We start from the raw sequence: 23417 nt of genomic DNA on the forward strand, positions 1-23417 counted from the left end.
GAGAGATAGGTAAGTATACCACAAGACACAAGGGGACCTGACTCCTAGCTTAGCAAAACACGAAGAACAGGCCCCGCCCACTTGGAAAGGATCTCCCTATATACCCTGTACCTGATTCTTCAATATCCTGTTGGAGGACACTGGCCCATTAAGAGAGGGTCAATGACCGCGCGCGCGCCCTAATGCGCATGCGCGAGGCCCGGGTGCCAGAAGCCAGAGCAGGGAGCGGTGAACAGGAGGCAGGAGAGCCGGGCTGGAGCAGAGTTGCCGACGGGCGCTGGGAGCGGGGACCGGGCTGCCTGGGGACCGCAGGTGATGGGGCATGGAGGCTGTGGAGCGGGGGACGCCTGGCAGAGGAGCCGGGGAGCGAGGCAGGGGAGCCGGGGAGCGTGGCAGGGGAGCCGGGGAGCGTGGCAGGGGAGCCGGAGAGCGTGACAGGGGAGCCGGGGAGCGTGACAGTACCCCCTCCCCCACGCCCCCCTCCCCGCAACCGAGACAGGAAGGCACGTATCAGGGGAGTACCCACATTCTCCCGGAGTTCCCAGGACCTATCCTCAGGACCATACCCTACCCAGTCCACCAGGAAGAACTGTCGGCCCCATACGGTTTTCATGGCCACGATATCCCTTACCGCATAGATGTCATCATCAGCAATAGGAGGAGGAGCAGAACTGGCAGCAGCGGAGAAGGGACCAAGGACAACCGGCTTGAGCAGGGAGACGTGGAAGGAGTTGGGTATTCTCATCGTGGCCGGGAGCTGCAGCTTGTAGGAGACCTCATTTATTTTGCTGAGGACTTTAAAAGGCCCGATGTAGCGAGGACCCAGCTTGTATGATGGTAGCTTCAATCGGACGTACTTGGAAGCAAGCCAGACCAGATCTCCTGGAGAGAAACACGGAGGATCCAGATGCCTCTTGTCTGCGTGTCTCTTCATCTGCAGGGAAGAACATCCAAGGGACGTCTTGACAGAGTCCCAAATTGTTGTAAAGTCACGGACTACAGCATCAGCAGCAGGGACATCCGAGGAAGAGGATACAGGTAAAGGGACGGAAGGCTGAAGTCCGTAAATGACATGGAAGGGAGAGCTGGAGGAGGACTCACTGACGTGGTGGTTATGGGAGAATTCTGCCCAAGGAAGAAGCGTGGACCAGTCGTCGTGATGGGCGTTAACGTAGTGACGTAAGAAGGAGGTCAAGATCTGATTGACTCGTTCCACTTGGCCATTCGACTGAGGATGGTAGGCTGAATAAAAGTCCAGAGCCACTCCCAGATGTTTGCAGAGGGCCCTCCAGAAGCGGGAGGTAAACTGAGTTCCTCTGTCGGACACAATGTGTGATGGAAAGCCATGCAACCGGAAGATGTGCTGTATGTAGGCGTCAGCGAGTTCCTGGGCAGAGGGCAGTCCAGCCATAGGGACGAAATGAGCCATTTTGGAGAACCGATCCACCACGACCCATATGACTGTGTGTCCGGAGGACAGGGGCAAGTCTGTAATAAAGTCCATTGCAATGTGTTGCCACGGAACGGAGGGTATAGGCAGAGGCAGAAGACGACCATATGGCAGGTGTTTGGGCGTCTTGTTCCTGGCACAAGAGGAGCAGGCTGAGACAAAAGAAGCGACGTCCGTGCGAAGGGATGGCCACCAGTAGTGACGTACAATGGTACTCCATGTTTTCTTCTGACCAGCATGGCCGGCTATTTTCGAGGCATGGCCCCAGTGCAACACTTTTTGCCTGTCAGTCTCAGAGACATAGGTCTTCCCTGGCGGTATCTGGGCCAGGCTGACAGGGGCCACCGGAATGATTTTACTTGGGCAGATGATGGGCTGGGATGTCTCCTCCTCCTGTTCCATGGGCATGAATGACCTGGACAAGGCATCTGCTCGCACATTCTTGTCCGCGGGTCGAAAATGGAGCTGAAAATCAAACCTGGCAAAGAACAAGGACCACCTGGCTTGCCGTGGGTTCAGTCGCTGAGCGGACCGCAGGTATTCCAGGTTCTTGTGGTCCGTGTAAATGATCACGGGGTACACTGCTCCCTCCAGAAGGTAGCGCCATTCCTCCAGAGCCAGTTTGACTGCTAATAACTCTCGGTCACCGATGGTGTAGTTGCGTTCAGGCGCTGAGAAGCCCTTGGAGTAGAAACCGCAAGTAACCATTTTCCCGGAGGAGGACTTCTGCATGAGCACTGCTCCGGCTCCCGAGGAGGAGGCATCCACCTCCAAGGTGAACTGTCGGTTTAACTCAGGACGGTGGAGCACAGGGGAAGAAGCAAATGCCTGTTTCAGGGAGCCAAACGCAGCGTCGGCCGCAGGTGACCAGTCCTTTGGATTAGCCCCTTTCTTGTTCAAGGCGGAGAGAGGCGCAGTCAGGGCAGAGAAGTGAGGGATGAACTGACGGTAATAGTTTGCGAATCCAAGAAAGCGTTGGATTGCCTTCAGTCCGGAAGGAGGGGGCCAGTTGAGAATGGAAGAGACCTTCTCCGGGTCCATCTGCAGACCGGTATCGGAGATTACGTAACCCAGGAAGGGAAGAGAAGACTGCTCGAAGACACACTTCTCGTACTTGGCGTACAGCCGATCCACTCTCAGTCTTTGTAGTACCAGCTGCACGTTCTCTCTGTGGGTCTGGAGGTCCGGAGAGAAGACCAGGATATCATCAAGATACACCACCACACAGACGTAGAGAAGGTCCCGGAACACGTCGTTCACCAATTCCTGAAAGACTGCTGGTGCGTTACACAGGCCGAAGGGCATCACACAGTATTCATAGTGCCCATCGCGAGTATTGAATGCGGTCTTCCATTCGTCCCCAGAGCGGATGCGGACCAGGTTGTAGGCACCCCGAAGAGCCAACTTGGTAAACACACGAGCTCCTCTAAGCCGATCAAACAATTCGGGGATGAGCGGCAGGGGGTATTTATTTTTCACGGTGATTTGGTTCAATCCCTGGTAGTCAATGCATGGGCGTAGGTCGCCCTCTGTCTTCTTAACGAAGAAGAAGCCTGCTCCAGCAGGAGAGGAGGATCTCCGAATGAATCCCCTTGCCAGGTTCTCCGTGATGTAGGCAGACATGGCCCTTGTTTCAGCAGGAGACAGAGTATATATCCGTTCTCGAGGTGGTGTAGTTCCCGGGAGTAGGTCGATGGCACAGTCATAAGGATGATGTGGCGGCAGTACCTCTGACTCCTTTTTATCAAAGACGTCCGCGAAGGACCAATAGGCCAAGGGTAGTCCCGGTAGGGACTCCGGAACCGGAGGTCGTCGGATGGGCTGTATAGTCTTCAGACAGTTCTCGTGGCAAGAGGAGCCCCATCGGGTGATTTCACCAGTACACCAGCTGACTGACGGTTCGTGTGTCCGTAACCAGGGGAGTCCCAGCAGGATTTGATGAGACATGTGTCGGAGGACGTAGAGAGCGATGTTCTCGGTGTGCAGGGCACCGATACATAGTTCCACCGGCTTGGTGATCCACGAGATGGTGTCAGAGAGGGGTCTCCCATCTACAGAGGCAATCACAAGGGGTTTGTCGAGTGGAGTAACAGGCACCTGGTACTTGTCCACCGTGGCCTGCTGGATGAAATTGCCTGCTGCCCCGGAATCGAGGTACGCCTTGGCCGTGAACCGCGTCTCTCCCGTTGTTACTTGAACAGTCCACGTAACCGGGCCAGAGAGAGTCCCAGCACCTAGGGTGGCCTCTCCTACCAACCCTAGGCTTTGGAGTTTCCCGGCCTCTCTGGACAGGAACGTAGCAGGTGTGTGCCCTCTCCGCAGTAGAGCAGAGGCCCTTGGCGAGCCGTTCTGCTCAGCGTTGGTCGGACTGCCGCAAACGGTCAATCTGCATGGGCTCGTGGACAGAGACACCAGACGACGCTGACTGAAGTACGGCGGGCTTCTGTGGAGGAGAGGAATGCCGTATCGGATGTCTCTCACGGGACACCTCTTTGGATCGTTCCTGGAATCTGAGGTCCACGCGGGTGGCTAGTGCGATCAGGGCATCCAGGGTGGAAGGAACATCGCGGCCTGCCAGCTCGTCCTTAATACGGCTGGAGAGTCTTTCCCAGAAGGCGGCGGTGAGGGCTTCATTGTTACACCCCAATTCTGAGGCCAAAGTGCGGAAGCGGATGGCATACTGCCCCACCGTCATGGTCCCCTGACGTAGCCTGAGGAGGAGTGATGAGGCGGATGCGGCGGCACGTCCGGGTTCGTCAAAGGTGGTTCTAAACGCCTGCAGGAAGTCCTGGATGTTAGTGGTCACAGGGTCCTCCTTCTCCCACAAGGGGTTCATCCAGGCCAGTGCCTCACCCTCTAGATGGGACATCACAAACGCCACCTTGGCTTGGTCGGAGGCAAACAGGTGCGGAAGCAGCTTGAAATGGAGGGAGCACTGGTTTAAGAATCCTCTGCAGGTCTTGGGATCTCCGGCATATCGGGGTGGAGAGGCCAAGCGGAGTTTAGAAGCTTCCGAGGTAGCCGCCACGGGAACCGTGGCCGTGGACTGTGCAGTAGTAACCTGAGATGCCAGGGACGTGGCAGATGCTTGCAGCGTGTGCAGGTGGGTATCCACCGAGGACATGAAGGCCAGCATGCGGGACTGGGTCTCGCGCTGTCGTACGAGTTCCTGCTGCAAGGTCCCCAGCTGGGTCGCTAGTGCTTCGGCGGGATCCATGGCCTGTTCTTACTGTTAGGGCCAGGTGGACGGACAGACCCAGGAGGTGGATCCACTGGGCTGAACACCTCACCGAAGGCAAGGTGCCCGGTAGCCGGAGCACAACGGGTAGCAGGACAGTCCGTTCAGAGGAGTGGAGTGTAGAAGTCCCTGGGACCACGGAGTCGCTGAAGGTAGTCCGGGTGACGGAGCTCAGGTTCGGAGGCCGAGAAGACGTCAGGCAGAGTCCGGAACCGACGGAGCGAGAAGACGGGTCACCACAGGGATCGGAGGTGGTATGAACTGACGGGATGGCAGACCGTCACCGTTCGGGGTTCGGGTATCGTCAGGACCGGTTGGCGAGGCAGGAGCGGCTCTAGGAGAGAGATAGGTAAGTATACCACAAGACACAAGGGGACCTGACTCCTAGCTTAGCAAAACACGAAGAACAGGCCCCGCCCACTTGGAAAGGATCTCCCTATATACCCTGTACCTGATTCTTCAATATCCTGTTGGAGGACACTGGCCCTTTAAGAGAGGGTCAATGACCGCGCGCGCGCCCTAATGCGCATGCGCGAGGCCTGGGTGCCAGAAGACAGAGCAGAGAGCGGTGAACAGGAGGCAGGAGAGCCGGGCTGGAGCAGAGTTGTCGACGGGCGCCGGGAGCGGGGACCGGGCTGCCTGGGGACCGCAGGTGATGGGGCATGGAGACTGTGGAGCAGGGGATGCCTGGCAGAGGAGCCGGGGAGCGAGGCAGGGGAGCCGGGGAGCGTGGCAGGGGAGCCGGGGAGCGTGGCAGGGGAGCCGGAGAGCGTGACAGGGGAGTCGGGGAGCGTGACAACTGCAAAGGTAACAAATGTTAAATTTGTGGTGGACCAACTGCTAGGACTGACCTCCACTGAAAGGGGTTTCTGCAAGGTATAAGGTAACACCCGGCAAGCACCGCAACACAGACGATACACAGAGAACAAGATACAATTGTGAGACTTGATGCTATGGAAAAAGAAGAGGTATAACCTCCTGCTACTCTTTTGAGGCTGATCCCTGCACACCCTAGCATACATATACGGGTCCTTACCCCTGTGGATGATCATGTGCCTAGGCCTTCGCTTGCCCTGAACTCACCCTAGCTAGTGAGCAGACCGGCAAGAGCATTAGTCTCACAACTGCAATAATGCAACACAAGGGAATGAAGACAGACAGGGGAAAACTGGACAGAAAAGTAATACACTCTAAGCTCCTCCAATGCAGCTAAACACCACAGGTACAACTGTCACAATCCCTCAGCTTCTTCCAGAGACTAGCTCCTTCCAAAGTGGTCAGCATAAGAATAAAGATTCTTTCACCGGTGTCAGATAGTAAGAGATGTGACTCTTTATAATGAAAGGGAGTGGGAAGAGTTCTGCCCAGCGCAAGAAGGAGAAATACGTCAGTAAATTTCCAGGTGCTTTTATTCTGCTTGGTTTCCAATAAAAACGGTCATATAAACATATGAACAGTTAAGACATAGTCCTCCATGGATATTGACACAACAGCGACGCGTTTCGGCTACTGGAGTGTAGCCTTTGTCAAGTGGCTTTACTATGTGAACTGAGTCCTCTTTATACCCATACATGAAAAAGCCCTCCAAACAAACAGGTGCAGGTTCTTGCTGAAATCCTCAGAGTTAACCCATGATGGATCCACTGGCTCAAGACGTATCACAGCACATTACAGGTACATGGGTTCAAATACAATATAAAAACAAAAGATAGGCACATTATATAACAGTTCTCTCATATCAAAAGACACTGCTTGAAAGTTACATTATAATATTCATATAATAAAAGTTACATGAAAAATACATGAATGTATAACAATCAGAGTGACGTGAACCATTACCAAAGAGAGTGTGTCACAATATAGATGCATTGTTATAATTGCCCTGTTCCTTAGAAGGGATGGAATAACATATGTAGTAAATATTCCATACCCAACGATCAATGCACTAATACAATTGAATCCAGAGAAAGAGAAAAGAAAAAAAAAAAAAAAAAAAAGGGGAAATTTTGATGGGTTTATAAACCTTTTCTATGTCCCCAGAGCTGAAACTACTATTGTATAACAGTTCTCTCGTATCATCAGACACTACTTGAATGCTACATTATAATATTCACATGATAAAAATTACATAAAAAATATACAAATGTATAACAATCAGAGTGATGTGAACTATTACCAAAGAGAGTGTGTCACAATATAGATGCATTGTCATAGTTGCCCTGTTCATAGATATGATAGAATAACATATGTAATAGATATTCCATACCCAACGGTCAATGCACTAGTACAAGTACAAGTACAATATAAAAAAAAAAAAAAAGTTTATGAAAAGATACCTATGTGGTTGTTCTTTAAGTCCCACCAAACCGCAACTCCACTGAATTCAACTATCAATAGTATTGACAAATCTCCGCTATAGGGGGAGGAAAAAGGGGGGGGGGGGAAGAGGGAGGGGAAAGGGGGGTGGGGAGTATATGTATATTTCTCTGTTCATTTATTATATATCATGTATAGTTATAATTCTTTATTTTATTTTTGTATATATTATCATTTGTTTAATCAATTATATATGTATTACACCCTACGGAGACATGTCAATCAATTGTATTGCAATATCAGATCTTTGCGTATATTCAAACCATTTGGCTGCCTAGTTCCCAATTTGAAGATCCAAAAAGTCTCACGATTTAAGATTTTACGTCTATAACATCCCCCTCTAATAGGTTTCTGAACCCTTTCTATGCCACAAAAACTGAAACTACTGTTGTCACCTCCGTGTACTTCAGAAAAATGTTTTGATACCATTGAAGTACCAATTTTATTCCTTCCCAAGGCATCAGATAAGTGTCGCCTTATTCATTTCTTAAGGGGACCAATAGTGCACCCTACATACTGGATTCGACATAGGGTGCATGTTATTAAATAAATTACTCCGGTGGTATTACAGTTAATGAATCCATTAATGTCATAAGTATGGCCATTAACTATAGAGGTAAATGTTTTCGTCCTACCAGCATGGGAGCAAGAAATACAAATATTGTGATGACATTTAAAAAAACCCTTAAGGTCCAACCATGTAGAACCCTTTTGCGGGGGAGATTTTAAAAAACTTGGGGATATTATATTACCAATTGTGGGAGCTTTTTTTGGAATGAATCTAATATCACACTTGGTCAGTACTTCTCTGGTTGTCAAATCACTGTTCAGAATGGGAATGTATTTTCTCACAATTTTAACAATGTCATTAAAATCCTCACTGTAAGTGGTGACAAAGTTTATGACATTGTTGTCATTGCTACATGAGGGTTTTACCCTATCTATTAGCAGTGACTCACGTTTGATCTGAGAAACCTCCTCATATGTCCTAGCTAGCAAATCTTTGGGGTAACCCCTATCTCTTAGATCCTTACACTTGTCCCTTAATACTTCATCCAAATACCTGCTATCTGAGCAATTACGTTTAGTTCGAATTAACTCCCCCTTAGGGATGTTAGAAGTCACATGCCTAGGATGACATGAACCATATCTCAAAATGGTGTTCTCACTTATGTCCTTATGGTAAGGAGTAATAAGCACATCAGGCGTACCTCCGCCGGCCTGCAGGGTGATGTCCAGGAAGTTTATTTGGCTTTGATGATAATTTGAAGTAAAACGCAAATTAAAGTCATTGCGATTGATATACTCTATAAACAGACCGATTTCTTCCTGGGTACCACCCCACACCAACAGGAGGTCATCAATGTACCTTCCGTACCACATTATTTGCCGTTGCCACGGGTTATCATCATTCATCAGAAAAATCTCTTCCCAGAAACCCATAACGAGGTTAGCAAGGGAGGGTGAATATTTCCCTCCCATGCTAACGCCCTGCTTCTGGATGTAAAAAGTTCCATTAAAGAGAAAATAGTTTTTATTCAAAAGATATTTAGTAACATCAAGTATAAAGGACTGCATGTAATTGCCGTAGTCGCTATATTTGCATAAAAAATGTTTTAGTGATGTCATGATGACCTCATAAGAGATAGAGGGATAAAGAGCTACCACATCTGCTGTCAGCCATATAAAACGATCCTCCCATTGAAAATTTTCAAAGGCACAAAGGACACTTTTAGTGTCCTTTATGTACCCCGGCAAAGATTTGACCAGATTTGTTGATATGAGAGAACTGTTATACAATAGTAGTTTCAGCTCTGGGGACATAGAAAAGATTTATAAACCCATCAAAATTTCCCCTTTTTTTTTTTCTTTTCTCTTTCTCTGGATTCAATTGTATTAGTGCATTGATCGTTGGGTATGGAATATTTACTACATATGTTATTCCATCCCTTCTAAGGAACAGGGCAATTATAACAATGCATCTATATTGTGACACACTCTCTTTGGTAATGGTTCACGTCACTCTGATTGTTATACATTCATGTATTTTTCATGTAACTTTTATTATATGAATATTATAATGTAAATTTCAAGCAGTGTCTTTTGATATGAGAGAACTGTTATATAATGTGCCTATCTTTTGTTTTTATATTGTATTTGAACCCATGTACCTGTAATGTGCTGTGATACGTCTTGAGCCAGTGGATCTATCATGGGTTAACTCTGAGGATTTCAGCAAGAACCTGCACCTGTTTGTTTGGAGGACTTTTTCATGTATGGGTATAAAGAGGACTCAGTTCACATAGTAAAGCCACTTGACAAAGGCTACACTCCAGTAGCCGAAACGCGTCGCTGTTGTGTCAATATCCATGGAGGACTATGTCTTAACTGTTCATATGTTTATATGACCGTTTTTATTGGAAACCAAGCAGAATAAAAGCACCTGGAAATTTACTGACGTATTTCTCCTTCTTGCGCTGGGCAGAACTCTTCCCTCTTCATTATACACAGGTAACAGCACCTGCAGCCCGAGCAGCAGAAGGAAATCTGAGCACATGGAATGGGTGAGCTGAAAGTTTCTCTTTTTGTCTCTTAAATTGCTGGTTTTTCGTGCTCCCCTGTGCTTCCATAACGGGGTTATTTTTGTCCTTGGTGATTTTTCTATAATATGGACACCGGACAAGAACCTGCAATGTCAGTCCAGGACAGACACAAACGCTTGGTGCAAAATGTTTTTTTGAACAAGAATCAAGCAACTCCTCCAGGGGATATTGCTAAAGAGGACTTTAAAAACCTATACAAACAACTAACAGCAAAAAAAACAAAAGAAACAAAATTATGGTTGGATGCTGAATTCCTCAGTAATTATGTGGATAAAAAAATGGTGCCAAGAGGTTTGAGAATCACGAAAGACTGCACTTATCCTTATCCAGATCAATTTTTTTCTGATTGGAATGACATTCTGTCTACCTGCTCATTGAGTTTGATGAATTGCATTATTAAATATGAGCAATTGGAGTTAGTGAAAGTACAACAAACCATTACTGAAATAGAAGAAAAAATGTCTGATGTGGTCAAACCCGACAACTATGAAAATCTAATGAAGAAAATGTCTAGCAACATAGAAAATTTAGAAAACAAAATTGTGGACATTAAAATACGTAAATGGGAACGAGATAATGAGGATTATTCAAAAAATCAAGTTTATACGTGGAAAAAGCATAGAAGTGGATCCAAATTTGCATTTAAAAGGAATAAAAACAAAAGACGCGTCAGTTTTTCCTATCCGGAGACATCAGGGGATTCCCTTACTCATTCCTCATCTGAGAAGTTGGATCAGAGTGACAGTCAGGACGATTTGGGTCCATTGCAGTCAAAAAACGGGGACGGAGAGCCGGTAGAAAGCATAATACAAACAAGGCAATCTACCAGGAAAAAGAAAATATGAACACCGTTTGGAATCTTACCACCAGAATTTTTCAACCTGAACATTTGTCTGCGCTCTCCAAAGGTTTGGGATTTGCTCCTAAAACACGCTTCAATTTGTTTTCTACCCTGTTAGACATTAATAAGTTTACACGCAATTTAACATTGAAATGTCATTTTTTGGGTTGTGAAGGGGAAAATGTCACTACTAATATTGATGGAATGGAAGAGTAGTGTTGCTACTACCACTTTAATTCCCAGTTTTTCTGAACTGTGTGGTATTACTTCTTTGAGACAATTGGAAGCAGAAAGTGGTGGTTTTATCAAAGCAAACATGAATTCCTTTCATACACACAATAGGGACTACTATCTCATTAATTCTAGACCCTTGATTTTTGATAGATTCCAAGATCTCATTGAGGAAGATTTGGTAAAACTGCACTCCTCACACAGGGATATTAGATCTAATCTCACCAAACTAGAAAAAGCAGCTTTACAAGAAATAAAAAATGACTGGCATATCACAGTAAAAAGGGCGGATAAAGGGGGTGCAATCACAATTATGGACACGGATCTGTATATTAAGTGCAATGTAGAACTTCTTAGCAATAGTGACACCTATGGGATTTTGGGGGGGGATCCCACCTCATTTTTTCAAAAGGAACTGCTATCAGTACTAAGGGATGGAGTGGAGATGGGGATCATTACGCAAAAATTAATGGATTTTTTATACGTTGATAATCCTGTTATCCCCATCTACCACTCCCTCCCCAAGGTGCATAAGGGTGGATTCCCCCCTAAATTTAGACCCATCGTGTCGGCCATAGGGTCTCTTTCGGAGAGATTAGGGGCCTGGCTAGACCATGCCTTGCAGCCCTTGGTCAAATCTTTGCCGGGGTACATAAAGGACACTAAAAGTGTCCTTTGTGCCTTTGAAAATTTTCAATGGGAGGATCGTTTTATATGGCTGACAGCAGATGTGGTAGCTCTTTATCCCTCTATCTCTTATGAGGTCATCATGACATCACTAAAACATTTTTTATGCAAATATAGCGACTACGACAATTACATGCAGTCCTTTATACTTGATGTTACTAAATATCTTTTGAATAAAAACTATTTTCTCTTTAATGGAACTTTTTACATCCAGAAGCAGGGCGTTAGCATGGGAGGGAAATATTCACCCTCCCTCGCTAACCTCGTTATGGGTTTCTGGGAAGAGATTTTTCTGATGAATGATGGTAACCCCTGGCAACGGCAAATAATGTGGTACGGAAGGTACATTGATGACCTCCTGTTGGTGTGGGGTGGTACCCAGGAAGAAATCGGTCTGTTTATAGAGTATATCAATCGCAATGACTTTAATTTGCGTTTTACTTCAAATTATCATCAAAGCCAAATAAACTTCCTGGACATCACCCTGCGGGCCGGCGGAGGTACGCCTGATGTGCTTATTACTCCTTACCATAAGGACATAAGTGAGAACACCATTTTGAGATATGGTTCATGTCATCCTAGGCATGTGACTTCTAACATCCCTAAGGAGGAGTTAATTCGAACTAAACGTAATTGCTCAGATAGCAGGTATTTGGATGAAGTATTAAGGGACAAGTGTAAGGATCTAAGAGATAGGGGTTACCCCAAAGATTTGCTAGCTAGGACATATGAGGAGGTTTCTCAGATCAAACGTGAGTCACTGCTAATAGATAGGGTAAAACCCTCATGTAGCAATGACAACAATGTCATAAACTTTGTCACTACTTACAGTGAGGATTTTAATGACATTGTTAAAATTGTGAGAAAATACATTCCCATTCTGAACAGTGATTTGACAACCAGAGAAGTACTGACCAAGTGTGATATTAGATTCATTCCAAAAAAAGCTCCCACAATTGGTAATATAATATCCCCAAGTTTTTTAAAATCTCCCCCGCAAAAGGGTTCTACATGGTTGGACCTTAAGGGTTTTTTTAAATGTCATCACAATATTTGCATTTCTTGCTCCCATGCTGGTAGGACGAAAACATTTACCTCTATAGTTAATGGCCATACTTATGACATTAATGGATTCATTAACTGTAATACCACCGGAGTAATTTATTTAATAACATGCACCCTATGTCGAATCCAGTATGTAGGGTGCACTATTGGTCCCCTTAAGAAATGAATAAGGCGACACTTATCTGATGCCTTGGGAACGAATAAAATTGGTACTTCAATGGTATCAAAACATTTTTCTGAAGTACACGGAGGTGACAACAGTAGTTTCAGTTTTTGTGGCATAGAAAGGGTTCAGAAACCTATTAGAGGGGGATGTTATAGACGTAAAATCTTAAATCGTGAGTCTTTTTGGATCTTTAAATTGGGAACTAGGCAGCCAAATGGTTTGAATATACGCAAAGATCTGATATTGCAATACAATTGATTGACATGTCTCCGTAGGGTGTAATACATATATAATTGATTAAACAAATGATAATATATACAAAAATAAAATAAAGAATTATAACTATACATGATATATAATAAATGAACAGAGAAATATACATATACTCCCCCCCCCTTTCCCCTCCCTCTTCCCCCCCCCCTTTTTCCTCCCCCTATAGCGGAGATTTGTCAATACTATTGTTAGTTGAATTCAGTGGAGTTGCGGTTTGGTTGGACTTAAAGAACAACCACATAGGTATCTTTTCATAAACTTTTTTTTTTTTTTATATTGTACTTGTACTTGTACTAGTGCATTGACCGTTGGGTATGGAATATCTATTACATATGTTATTCTATCATATCTATGAACAGGGCAACTATGACAATGCATCTATATTGTGACACACTCTCTTTGGTAATAGTTCACATCACTCTGATTGTTATACATTTGTATATTTTTTATGTAATTTTTATCATGTGAATATTATAATGTAGCATTCAAGTAGTGTCTGATGATACGAGAGAACTGTTATACAATAGTAGTTTCAGCTCTGGGGACATAGAAAAGGTTTATGAACCCATCAAAATTTCCCCTTTTTTTTTTTTTTTTTTTTTCTTTTCTCTTTCTCTGGATTCAATTGTATTAGTGCATTGATCGTTGGGTATGGAATATTTACTACATATGTTATTCCATCACTTCTAAGGAACAGGGCAATTATAACAATGCATCTATATTGTGACACACTCTCTTTGGTAATGGTTCACGTCACTCTGATTGTTATACATTCATGTATTTTTCATGTAACTTTTATTATATGAATATTATAATGTAACTTTCAAGCAGTGTCTTTTGATATGAGAGAACTGTTATATAATGTGCCTATCTTTTGTTTTTATATTGTATTTGAACCCATGTACCTGTAATGTGCTGTGATACGTCTTGAGCCAGTGGATCCATCATGGGTTAACTCTGAGGATTTCAGCAAGAACCTGCACCTGTTTGTTTGGAGGACTTTTTCATGTATGGGAATAAAGAGGACTCAGTTCACATAGTAAAGCCACTTGACAAAGGCTACACTCCAGTAGCCGAAACGCATCGCTGTTGTGTCAATATCCATGGAGGACTATGTCTTAACTGTTCATATGTTTATATGACCGTTTTTATTGGAAACCAAGCAGAATAAAAGCACCTGGAAATTTACTGACGTATTTCTCCTTCTTGCGCTGGGCAGAACTCTTCCCTCTTCATTATACACAGGTAACAGCACCTGCAGCCCGAGCAGCAGAAGGAAATCTGAGCACATGGAATGGGTGAGCTGAAAGTTTCTCTTTTTGTCTCTTAAATGAAAGGGAGTGGTTGCAAAAGACCTGCCCGTAGGATTAAGGGTACCGTCACACTAAGCGACACAACCAGCGATCCCACCAGTGATCTGACCTGGCAGGGATCGCTGGAGCGTTGCTACATGGTCACTGGTGTGCTGTCAATCAGGCAGATCTCCACAGCGATCAGAGAGCAGCCACCAGCCACCAGCGACCCGTGTAACAATGTGTGCTTCGTAACCATTGTACACATTGGGTTACTAAGCAAAGCGCTTTGCTTATTTACCCGATGTGTACCATGGTTACCAGCGTCCACAGCTGCCAGAAGCCGGCTCCCTGAACATGTAGCCAGGGTACACATCGGGTTACTAAGCAAAGTGCTTGCATAGTTACCCGATGTGTACCCTGGCTACGTGTGCAGGGAGCCAGGGAGCGGCGTACACTGGTAACCAAGGTACATATCGTGTATCCAAGCAAAGCGCTTTGCTTAGTTACCCGATGTGTACCATGGTTACCAGCGTACTGCAGGCTGCCAGAAGCCGGCTCCCTGCACATTCAGATCATTTTCTCCTGCCGTCAAACACAGCGATGTGTGCTTCACAGCGGGAGAGCAACGAGCAAAAAATGGGCAAAAAATGAACCAGAACAGTGTGTAACGATCAGCGATTTCACAGCAGGGTCCAGATCGCTGCTTAGTGTCACACACAGCGAGATCGCTGATGAGGTCACTGGTACGTCACAAAACCTGTGACTCAGCAGCAATATCGCTAGTGATCTCGCTATGTGAGAAGTACCCCTTAGGCTAAACAGGACACAGATAGAAAAGAGTCCTTAACCCCTACAGCACTAAAAGCAAGTATATTTCACTCAAATACAAGTGGGGGTCAGACTCACCAGAGGACTTCCCAGAGAGGGACACACTCATGACAAAAAAATCCTGTTTTACCCCCACTCCATTCAACCTCCTCTTTGGGGCAGCTGATGTAAATCCCAGGAGTCTGGTCCCAACTTCCTTCATTTTCCAGTGAATTGATGAAAAAGTGTTTTAGGTCAATATTGACATATGTTACTATACGACAGGGCCAAAATAAATAAAAATAGGTAATAGTGTAAAATGTATCATTTAAAATAAAAAAATAAAATAAAAAATGTTTGCTTTTTATTTTAGATAAAATATTGCCATTTTTTAACTAACATACACATTTTTATGCATCTCCAAATTTCTTTCACTTTCCAAACTACAGACAGTTTTTCTTCTCCAAGTGACACATTGTCATGTCTTTTGCATAAGTTTATATAATATAACCTAAATCTATCTTAGCAAAATATTCCTATTGCTTCTTCTTAACAATGTCTACTGTACTTTATCTTTCTGTTACTTTTTTGTTATTAATATCAAGCCTGAAAGCAACTAATAAATTGTAATACATTAACATAGTTATCAACTCAGATCATTTATTCATGAAGATGTCATAGAGAATAAACCGATTGGTGGATTTCATGTTGTCTGACACTGTCTTCTCTTTCTAGCTCAGCTTAAAAGTTTGCAACTTGTATAATATTATAAAAATAATGTCAGAGGCCAGACTCATTTCAGTGCAAATTTTCTTTTAATATTTAGTTAAAATACTTGACAATGAAAGACATTTTTGAATTTTGTATCAGATAATTGCAAAACATAATGAAATAATATTATATAATATCGGTATAAAGGAAATAGTGTGGAAGAATATGATACAATATAAGTATTAATATTATATAATTGTGCTATAGAGTCAAATGTTTTATACACATTCCATGTAATATATCATTGCATAAATATGCATATAGTGTATACAGCAGTTGAAATAAGTATTGAACATGTCACCAATTTTCTAAGTAAATATTTTTGTAAAGGTGCTATTGACTTGAATTTTTCACCAGATATCAGTTACATTCCATCCAATCCACACAGGCAAAGAAATCAAGCCATACTGTAGCGTGAGGCAAACTCATGTGGTGGCGGTAGAGTCTTGAAGCCCGCTGCTCCGGGTGGAGCTTGGGGAACATGGACATGTAGAATGCAAGAGAACGGTTTACTAAAGTTCAGGAGTAAACAGACAGACAAATAACGGACATTAGCAGAGTTACAGCACAATAATGGGTGAACATAGCATGGGCTCATGCCAGCCTAACTGAAGACCTGTGACAGGTGGTGAAGTCAAGTATCCTATGCCTTTGCCTGAGAAACACCCCCATATTATTAAGCTTTCTTCACCAAACTTGACAGTTCCTTCAATTTCTCGATCCGTTATCTCATTTCCCACTTATTTCTTCCAGACCTATTTTCACCCATCAGAGCCTGGTCTATTGACTTTCGTCTCATTGCTCCAAATCACCCATTTCCAATCTTCTACTGTACATTTTTCGTACTTCTTTGCAAACTTGAGTCAACACTTTTTCTGATGATATTGAAGTCAAGGCTTCTTCACAATTTTTTGGGATATAATTCCAGATTTGTGTAGTGCAGCTCACTTGGTGTTTGCATGGACACATGTGAGCTCACTATTACAAAGCATATGCGCCACCTTCATTGCCGTGTTTGTTCTGCCAGAACTGAAAGGCCTTGTGATGAGCCAACTTGTTGACTCCAATATTTTACCTGCATGTCCACCTATTGGTTTTTGAATGAATAGATGGACTTCATTTCATATTCTTACAACTGTCATGGCACTCGCATGATGCAGTTTGGCAATTTTCTTGGCCAGTAGAGAATGTTATCAATAAGCTGGATGATGCTGTTTCTCTTTTCTTGGGAAATCTTCACAGTTGCTCCTTGATTCGAACTAGTGACATTTTGTTTGGTAATCAACTTAATAAAACACTAAGCTATTAGGGAATGTGAGCAAAGATGGTAATTTCTGGTATACAGGAAGAAAAAAAAAATTCAGATACCAGGAGCAAAACAGTAACTATACAGTAGCATGACAGGAATCTGCATAACTAATCTTAAGCTAAAATAATTTCCAACTCACCTTTATGTATGAGATAAGCAAGATGATTGCCTATAAAATGAAGACAGACTCACACTCAAAGCTATAGTGTTTGGTGAAATATAGAACCTGAAAGTCAAAAGGTCAAAACATTGTTACCCTTTTGCTTGTCACGGTATGTACCTCAAAAACATACAATTTAATGGTCTAAAGCCCGCTTTACACGCTACAATAAATCTTACGATGTGTCGGTGGGGGCACGTCGTAAGTGACGCACATCCGGCATCGTAAGTATGATTGTAGCGTGTAAAACCTCCGTGCAATTGCGTTTGAACAAAAATCCGTTCATCGCATGCACGTCGTTCATTCCTCAAAAAATGAACGTGAGGTTGTGCAATGTTCCCGAGGCAGCACACATCGCAGTGTGTGACACCCCGGGAACATTGAACGACAGCTTACTTCCGTCCGCGGCTCCCTCTGACAATGTGGAAGGAAGGAGGTGGGCGGGATGCTTACGTGCCGCTCATCTCCGCCCCTCCACTTCTATTGGCCGGCTGCCGCGTGACGTCGATGTGACGCCGAATGTCCCTCCCACTCCAGGAAGTGGACGTTCGCCGCCCACATCTAGGTCGTATGGTAGGTAAATACGTGTGACGGGGGTGAATCGTCTGTGCGGCACGTTCAACAAATTGAACGTGCCGCACATACGATGGGGGTGTTGCAAATCGCATACGATATTGTATGCGAAATTGCAACGTGTAAAGCAGGCTTTAGACATACAAGCTTGAGCATGCTATATTTCTTTAAACTATAAGTCTCAATACCCAAAATGGTACTACTAATTCAGTGGCCAAGACTATGGATTCTAGTCCAGTTTATTTACACTTTTTGTAATACTGTAATTCTTAAAAAAGAAACAGCTTCTATTGGTGAGTGCATTAGTTTAACTTGTAAAATTCTCATTTACAGTATATATATAGTGTCTTCATTTGAACTCATTTTTCAGGTTTCAGCCTAAAAGAGGCTTCTTTTTAAAAAAATAAATAAATAAATAAAATTGTGTAGCTATGACTCACTGCATTTTCTAATAAGATCCAGCAAGTATTATACTCGTCTTGATTCATCTCAAACAAAAGTCAATGAAGTTGAGCAAAACTAGTAATACACTATAATAAAGTTCTGGAGTGATTAGTGACTAAAATAATTGCTAACTTGCATAATAAAATGTCAATTAAGTTGGATTTAGCAAGCATGTAGTAACGTTTTAAATTAAACTAAAAGATTGTGTAACATACAATCAAATGTCAAATATGATGTAAGTTTTCCTATCAATACACAAAATTCAAATAATGTCTAACTTTCAATGCAAAATCACATAAATTCATACACATTTTTGGCTAATAAAGGAACTGTCTAAGATAAGATGGCATTGTCTAATCTATAAGGGTTTTATTTTAATTAGAACGAAGAAGCAGCTGACTCAACTTTTACTCCCGTCAGCTCTGCTTGGCTTTCCTTTTGGTTGGCCCATAAAAAAAAAATGTATAGTATTGGAAAAACGTTTTGAGACCGACCAAAAGTTTGGTAGTTACAAAGTTTGCTGTTTCAGTTGTTATAGTGCCATTAACATTGTATTGTTGTGGAGAGTGATCAAATAAATTGAAAAGTCATTCCTTGTCATGAACATTACCTTAATCACAAAAAATGTAAAAACATTTCCACTGGATTTCAGCCTTGCCACACAATGAGATACATGATCTTGTTTGTTCAGGAGAAAGTGTTAACAAGAACAAGGCAGCTGATACAGTGCCTACAAGTAGTCTTCAACCCCCTGCAGATTTAGCAGGTTTACACATTGGGAATTAACTTGGCATTGTGACATTTGGACTGTAGATCAGCCTGGAAGTGTGAAATGCACTGCAGCAAAAAAGAATGCTATTTCTTTTTTTTTTTTTTTAAATTGTGAAAAGTTTATTCAGAGGGTCATTTATTATTCAACCCCTCAATCCACCAGAATTCTGTTTGGTTCCCCTAAAGTATTAAGAAGTATTTCAGGCACAAAGAACAATGAGCTTCACATGTTTGGATTAATTATCTCTTTTTCCAGCCTTTTCTGACTAATTAAGACCCTCCCCAAACTTGTGAACAGCACTCATACTTGGTCAATATGGGAAAGACAAAGGAGCATTCCAAGGACATCAGAGACAAGATCGTGGAGGGTCACAAGGATACTAGATGCCGTAAAGAGGAGCCAAGACAGGGTACTAAGAAGGAAGCTGAGAAAAGGGGAGCAAAACTTCTTTCCTGCATGCTGACCAATGCAAGAAGCCTGACCAATAAGATGGAGGAACTGGAGCTGGTAATGTATGAGGAGAAATACGACATAGTAGGAATAACTGAGACATGGTTAGATGACAGTTATGACTGGGCGGCTAACCTGCAAGGATATGAATTGTTTAGGAGGGATCGTAAAAAAAGGAAAGGGGGTGGAGTCTGTCTATATATAAAGTCCAGTTTAAAGCCCAGACTAAGAGAAGATATTCAAGAGGGAAATGAAGAGGTGGAGTCTCTATGGGTGGAGATACAAGGAGGGAAAACTAATAAAATCCTCATAGGGGTTTGTTATAAGCCACCAAATATAACAGAAACCACTGAAAATGTATTATTGAAACAAATAGACAAAGCAGCAAATCACAATGAGGTGATTATTATGGGGGACTTCAACTACCCCGATATAGACTGGGAAACTGAAACCTGTGGATCTCAGAAAGGAAACCGGCTTCTGTCAGTAACTAAGGATAATTATCTGTCCCAACTTGTGCCGGGCCCAACTAGAGGGGCAGCCCTTCTGGACTTAATTTTAAGCAACAGGCCAGATAGAATAACAGACGTACGAGTGGATGGGCACCTAGGAAATAGTGACCACCATATAATACAATTCCACTTGTCCTTCAGTAAGGTGCCTTGGAGGGGGGTTACAAAAACGCTGAATTTCAGGAAAGCAAAGTTTGATCAGCTTAGAGAAGACCTTCGCCAAATTGATTGGGACAATGTCCTCAAAAATGGGAGCACAGAAAATAAGTGGGAAATTTTTAAATCGGTATTAAACACCCACTGCGAGCTAGCCATACCATACAGAAATAAAAGGGCTAGGAACAGGAGAAAACCAATGTGGCTAAATAAGGATGTAAAAGGGGCAATAAATAATAAGAAAAAGGCATTTAAAAAGCTAAAACAAGAAGGCAGCGAGGAAGCATTAAAAATATATAGAGAAAAAAATAAAATGTGTAAAAAACAAATATATTTAGCAAAAGTAGAAACTGAGAGACTCATTGCTAAGGAAAGCAAAACAAATCCCAAACTATTCTTTAATTATATAAACAGAAAAAAGATTAAAATTGATGGTGTTGGCCCTTTAAAGAATAATGAGGGTAAAATCATAGAAAGCGATGTGGGAAAAGCAAATGTTTTAAATACTTTTTTCTCAACTGTGTTCACACAGGAAAAGCATATGCCAGGGGAAATGCAGAGTGATCATGTAAATGCCCCATTAAGTATGACCTGCCTAACCCAGGAAGAAGTGCAGAACCGACTTAGTAACATTAAAATTGACAAATCACCAGGCCCTGATGGCATTCACCCTCGGGTATTAAGGGAGTTAAGTAATGTGATAGACAGGCCTCTATTCCTTTTATTTAAAGACTCTATAGAAACTGGGTCTGTTCCACTGGATTGGCAGCTAGCAAATGTGGTACCAATATTCAAAAAAGGGTGCAAAAGGGAACCTGGAAACTATAGGCCGGTAAGCTTAACATCTGTTGTGGGTAAAATGTTTGAAGGGTTTTTAAGGGATACTATTATGGAATGTCTCAATGTTAATAACTGTTTAACTCCATATCAACATGGATTTATGAAGGATCGCTCCTGTCAAACTAACCTGATCAGCTTCTATGAGGATGTAAGCTCTCACATGGACCGAGGAGAATCATTGGATGTCATTTATCTCGACTTCGGTAAAGCATTTGACACTGTCCCACATAAAAGACTGCTAAGTAAAATGAGAAAGCTTGGGCTCGGGGAAAATGTGTGTAGATGGGTAGGTAGCTGGCTTAGTGGTAGAAAACAAAGAGTGGTTATTAATGGTGCATACTCAGATTGGGCCAGGGTTACTAGTGGGGTGCCACAGGGGTCTGTATTGGGCCCCCTACTATTTAATATATTTATTAATGATCTGGTGGATGGTTTACAGAGTAAAATATCAGTATTTGCAGATGATACAAAACTATGTAAGGTAGTTAACACAAAGGAGGACAGTTTGCAACTACAGATGGACTTGAGTAAATTGGAGAATTGGGCTGAAAAATGGCAAATGAGGTTTAACACAGATAAGTGTAAGGTTATGCACATGGGAAGGAGAAACAGATGCTACGATTACTTACTAAATGGGAAACTGCTGGGGAAATCAGACATGGAAAAAGACTTAGGCATCTTAGTGAATAAGAATCTAAATTGGAGTGCCCAGTGTCAGGCAGCAGGCACCAAAGCAAATAGGGTGATGGGATGCATTAGAAGAGGTCTGGGGGCACGAGATGAAAACATCATTCTCCCTCTGTACAAATCACTAGTCAGACCACACTTGGAGTATTGTGTGCAATTTTGGGCGCCGGTGCTGAAGAAAGACATTACTGAACTTGAAAGGGTTCAGAGGCGGGCTACTAAAATAATAAATGGAATGGGTGCATTACAATACATGGAAAGGTTATCAAAATTAGGTCTATTTACTCTAGAAAAGAGAAGACTTAGGGGAGACCTAATAAATATGTACAAATATATCAGAGGGCCATATAGAGATCTCTCCCATGATCTGTTTGTACCAAGGACTATGACAAGAACAAGGGGGCATTCTTTTCGATTGGAGGAAGGAAAATTCCTACATCAGCATAGAAGAGGGTTCTTCACGGTAAGAGCAGTGAGGCTCTGGAACTCTCTTCCTGAGGAAGTGGTGATGGCCAACTCACTGAATGAATTTAAGAGAGGAATGGATGCATTTCTTGTTAGCAAAAGTATAGAAGGTTATAAATAGCATAATCTTACAGGTAGATAGAAGAGCGACCAAGATTATTAGAGGAATGGGTGGGCTGCAATACCAAGACAGGTTATTAAACTTGGGGTTAGTTAGTTAGGAAAAACAAAGGCTTAGGGGGATCTAATCACAATGTATAAATATATGAGGGGACAGTACAGAGACCTTTCCAAAGATCTCTTTACACCTAGGCCTGCGACTGGAACACGGGGGCATCCGCTACGTCTTGAGGAAAGAATGTTTAATCATAATCACAGATGAGGATTCTTTACTGTACGAGCAGTGAGACTATGGAGCTCTCTGCCGTATGATGTTGTATTGAGGGATTCACAAGTAAAATTTAAGCAGAGCCTGATCGCATTAATTGAAAAATATAATATTACCAGTTATGTATATTCACTAAAAAGAGAAATAGCGCTTATGAGTAGTACCTGCGGGTCTAATATTAAGTTTAGAGGTATAAGGGTTTGCTCACCTGGTGAGGTTGTGCGCCCTCGCACAACCCCGGTGTTAGTTGTATAGATCCTCCGATCTTATCTGGATTGGGAGTTTGAAGCCTTGGTATCGATCCTATTAGATCGTGATCTTTGTTGGAGATGTCCGGATACAGGACCGCTGGTTTTCTCCTAGGATCCCCGGCACTCTGGGTTCTGGAGTGTTGCAGCGATCCACCGTTCTCCAGCTATGGGTTTCACTTCTAAATGGAGTGCCTATGTCTTGCTGCAGCTCTGACCGAATCCCTCAGAAGGGAGTGTGCATATAGTGGGTAATTAGATTATCGGTCTGGCGAGCGCTGACAATGCACAGGTTCCATAAAGGTTAGAGTTGCTTTATTATTAAAATATTTCAGAATGCTCCTGTTATTCAGATACAACGCGTTTCAGCATTACAACAATGCTTTCCTCAGGTATAACAGGGGTGTTTCTCAAACAATAAATATATAGGGGTTGCACAGGTGTTTGTTCTTATGGGTGTGCCTTTACTTAGAACTTTTGCTTCCTTTATACAAAATATAGTGAGATAAAATTTATTTGATTTCATAATAAAATGGTTATTATAGAGATAGTTATTAAAATCCTTTTAGGGGTATTAGGTATATAGTATAAATAAATAATATATAATAAA

This window comes from Anomaloglossus baeobatrachus, chromosome 7 (assembly GCF_048569485.1).
Source record: "Anomaloglossus baeobatrachus isolate aAnoBae1 chromosome 7, aAnoBae1.hap1, whole genome shotgun sequence".
Taxonomy (NCBI): domain Eukaryota; kingdom Metazoa; phylum Chordata; class Amphibia; order Anura; family Aromobatidae; genus Anomaloglossus; species Anomaloglossus baeobatrachus.